Consider the following 4715-nt stretch of genomic DNA (forward strand, 5'->3'; position numbering starts at 1 on the left):
GGAAATGTTTCAAGGAAAATGAAAGGAAATGAGAGGAAAGGGAATAACAATTGAGTCCCGAGTTTGGTCATGTGTCATTTCTCACTTTCTCTCAGTTAATACTCACAGCCTCCCTTGACATAAGTGCCATTCGTACTGTAGAGATAAGAACACAGGTTCAGAGAGACTGATTCTCCTGCCCAAAGCCACACAGCTACTATGGGACTGAGCCAAATGTTCCCCTGCATTTTCACTCCTCATCTGAATGGTTAGTCTTGTGGCTTTCTGTGGGACCCTGTTGCAATTCTCACCTTCCATGGGCTATAGTCATTCTTGAATTCATTCATTCGGTGAATATATCTTGAGTGCACTGTGCTGGGTCTTGCAGTGCAGCAGTGAACAACACAACTCAAGTCCAAGGTCTCCTTGGGATGAGCAACCTCAGATTGATGTCAATACTGGATAACAATTGCTTTTTTTTTTTTTTTGAACAAATCCACACTCTTATTTATTTACTTTTCAATAAGTTTAAATCCTTGAAGGGTACTGCATCACATGGATTCTGTGTCCAATGGCCTTAGCAGGAAGGTTGCTTCAGACTTTGGCATGAACCATGCCACTGTTTCCATGAGCGCGAGTTCTTTCCCCAAATTACTCTGGTTTTGTTAGATTTTCCACCAGGAGTCACTGTGTTGTCCTTTGCTTTGTACACATAAGAACATCTCTTGCCTAGATAGAATTCAGTTTCATCTCAAGTATATACACCTTCAGTTTTCAGGAGAGCTGTGTGCTCCCTCTGGTTCCATACCCCGCTTATAGCCAGCAGAAACACCCTTGGACCACAGCCTTCCAGACATATTTGTCGTTTTAGAAGTTCTGGTCCCAGGAGGCTTCCACAGGGTCTAAGATTGCTTTGATAACAATTGTTAACGTGGGGTCTTTAATGCCTTCCTGCTTGTTTGCTGGCACAAACAATTTCCATTTTGGAAAGATGTTACTTCACTGGCTTGATTAAGTTTGGTCAAGAGTTTTCTTATTGTTTGTGCTTTTGCAGTGCATTATGCAGAAAGCAGTGGTGTGATTTTTTTAAAAACACTTTGTTGAGGTATAAATGACATGTAAAAAGCTGTACATATTTAATATATACAACTCGATGAGTTTGGTGATAGATATAAACCCATGAAACCATCACCTCTATGAAGGCCAAAAAGACATCCATCACGTCCCAAAGTTTCTTTACACCCCTTTTATTATAATATCGTGTATATGTGTGGTAAGAAACATAAGATCTATCTTCTCAGCAAATTTTAAGTATCCAATACAGTACTGAGATCTATAGGCACTATGCTATATAGTAGATAGTCAAAGAGTATAGAGTTTCAATTATGTAGTATAAGTAACTTCTGGAGATCTATACAGCACGTGATTTCCACATGGTAATAAAAGCTACTCCCAAATGCATTTTTTTCTCTCTCTCTCTGTCTCTCTTATTTCCTCATCTAAGAATCAGAGACATGACCATCAGGCACTAATTCCACTAAATTATATCATTCCCCATTCCATGCTTTTAAAATACGAATTCTGGGTTGATTAGCCCGCTAGATTACCAGCACTTCAGTGTGAGTTCTGTTCTACATCGTTCAATTTATGGCAGCAAGTGTCAGCAGAGCCTGAACGTATTAGCTGCTTAAGAACAAAAAGAGACATGGATAGGGAGGAAAAAGAGAAAGAAATGTAGGCAAAATGTCAGGGTTCATTTACATCTCAATGCAGCAGAGAAAGAAATCAAGATGAGAGAGGTCATGAGCCCACCTTTGCATCGTCTCCCTCCTTCACTCCACACTGTAGGACCAGAGGAGTGAAGGTAAAGCACTTGAGTTTGACCTGTTTTTCCCAGCTTATGGGCACAACCTAATAAACACCACCAAATGAACTGACTTTCATCATTGGCAAGATGCAATGGGGCAACACTTTTAAGATTCATCATTGAATTAAGAGGTAAGTGGAATCTTCCCTACCTGCTCCATTTTTTGATTTTTACTAAGTAAAATACTAAATTTATTGATTTTTCTTTATATTTTTTATTGTATATAAAGTAAAAAGAAACAACGTTTGGACATCAGATGAGGCAGAAAACACAGATGCAGCAATCATTGATGTAGGCAATGGATAAAGGCATAACTTTTTCCAGATCAAACAGATCAGCCAGAATACACACCCACCGAGAAGTTAATCGATAAGATCAATGGACAACTCTGAAGGTTACAAGAAACAATGAGTTATTGAGGGCAAATAAAGGCATTGCCATAGACTTTTCTTTTGAAAACATCCATTCAATTTATTGAAGGACGGATTCATCTACCTTTCTACATGTTGTGATAAAGATGACCTTGAGGGAGGTCAAGAAATCTTAGGTCTAATGGTATGTACTGGGGAGAGCCTTTGTCTCTGTCCACTGCAGATCTTTTTATATTAGGATTTCTAATAAGAAATGGCAAAGCAAGATGGATGACTTTTATTCCTTGGGCTAAATAGACTGTACAGGTATATGTGTGTGAATATATAATTGTAACACTGTATGTGTACACAGAAAGTATTATTTGTCATTGTTACCATAATTATTTATTTCAATACCTTCTGTTAACTTGTCTAAGATAAAAGATGTGAAACTAACTGTACAATTTCCCTTGAAATCGTGAGATTCATTGCTCATTTTCAGATTAGACACACATTGGTGGTAAGCAAAGAAAACTTCCAGAATGCTGAACAGGACTGCCTCTTTCTAGAACAAGGGCTGGGGCAGAAGTCATCTCCTAGTCAACACAAGCCAGATCCTGCTTCCAAGCATGTTTTGTTTATTCCAGCTGTTTTTTTTAGAACATTTGTGCATATCTAAATATTTAAATATCGGTAGCATTCCCGCAAAAATCTGGATATTTATCTACTCTTGAAAATCTGGATCTGACCACAGGTGGTCTCACATTCCCATATGGTCACCACTGGTTCAAGCCTAACAATTTTTTTTTTTTTTTTTTTTTGCTGTGGTTCCCACCCTGCCCCTTGTTCATTCACTTAACTGCCCTGTAAGAATGTAAGTTTGTGACCCTTTGGGTAGGGGTTGGACTTCAACTCCACAAATTCAACAACTTGAATCAAATTCACACAAGGTTGATTCAAGCACAAAACATCTGTATTTCAGTATACAAAGAGCCTACCTGATAAATAAAATGCCTATCTTGCTAACCTACCATAAGAAGTATTGACAAAATTATTCTCCTCAAGGGATCAGTGTGTTCTCTCTCAGGCATCCATGTCTATAAAAGAATCAAGCAGACAATGTTTGGTGACCCAGTAATTGATGCAAATAAGTGATTAGATCATCTTAAAGACAAGCTGTCATATTAAGATGCACCATCTCCTTCTAAGATGCCCACCAACGGTATGTTCCTCCTTGGGCCATTTGCTCAGGAACTGAATGTTAAGATTTTTTTTTAAACAGCCCCCAAATCTATGACGATGGCTCACAATAGGTGGGTGGGTCACTGCCCCTCTGTTCCCAACCACCAGCATCAGCAACATACACGCATCCTTCAGTGAGAGCGCCTCACTTTTTTTACATTCTTTCTTATTTATGTTAAACAGTAAAATAATGATCATGGCAAATTTTAATGAAGATGAGAAGTAAAGAAAAATGCTTTCAAAATACAGACAGTGAGATCTTAAGGAAGTTTAATCTTTTTTAATTGAAGTATAGTTGATTTACAACATTGTGTTAGTTTCAGGTGTGCAGCATAGTGATTCATTTTTTTTTATATTATATTTGATTATACGCTATTACAAGATGTTGAATATAGGACCCTGTGCCATACAGTAAATCCTTATTGCTTATCTATTTTATGTATAGCAGTTTGTGTCTGTTAATCCCATACTCCTAATTTGTCCTTCCCCACCTTTGGTAGCTATAAGTTAGTTTTCTGTGAGTCTATTTCTGTTTTGTATATAGATTCATCTGTATTATTTTTTAGACTCCACATATAAGTGATATCATATAGTATTTGTCTTTCTCCAGACACTTCCATTCCCTGAGTTGTCTTTTCGTTTTGCCAGTCATTTCCTTTGCTGTACAAAAGCTTTTAAGTTTGATTAAGCCCTGTTTGTTTATTTTTGCTTTTATTTCTTTTGCGTTGGGAGACTGATTGAAGAAAATATTGCTATGATTTATGTTCAGGAATGTTTTGTCTATGTTCTCCTCTAGGAGTTTTATGGTGTCATGTCTTATATTTAGGTCTTTAGACCATCTTGAGTTTATTGTTTTATATCATGTGAAGGAATGTTCTAATTTCATTGATTTACATGTAGCTGCCCAGCTTTCCCAGCACCACTTGTTACAGAGACTGTCTTTTCTCCATTGTACATTCTTGCCTCCTTTGTTGTAGACTAGTTGACCGTAGGTGTGTGGGTTTATCTCTGGGCTCTCTATCCTGTCCCATTGATCTGTATGTCTGCTTTTGAGAACACCTCACTTTTTGCACATGCCTTTTGAGCAAGGTGTGTGTGTTCAGGGCAGGGGGCCACCTAAACATGAGCTCATAAGGAATTATGAAGGCCATATGTTCAGACAGTATTTTCCCCAGTTTTATTGAGATGTAATTGACATATAACATTGTATAAGTTTAAGGTGTACACCCTGTTGATTTGATACGTTTATATATTGCAAAATGATTACCATGATAGCA

The 4715-nt window shown here is 37.7% G+C and overlaps 1 pseudogene; it reads right to left on the reverse strand.

The window, feature by feature from the left end:
- Positions 1-507: 507 nt before the first annotated feature.
- On the reverse strand, positions 508-836 carry LOC137755677 (large ribosomal subunit protein eL33 pseudogene; annotated as a pseudogene).
- Positions 837-4715: the final 3879 nt, after the last annotated feature.

The sequence above is a fragment of the Eschrichtius robustus genome, chromosome 2 (assembly GCF_028021215.1).
Source record: "Eschrichtius robustus isolate mEscRob2 chromosome 2, mEscRob2.pri, whole genome shotgun sequence".
NCBI lineage: Eukaryota > Metazoa > Chordata > Mammalia > Artiodactyla > Eschrichtiidae > Eschrichtius > Eschrichtius robustus.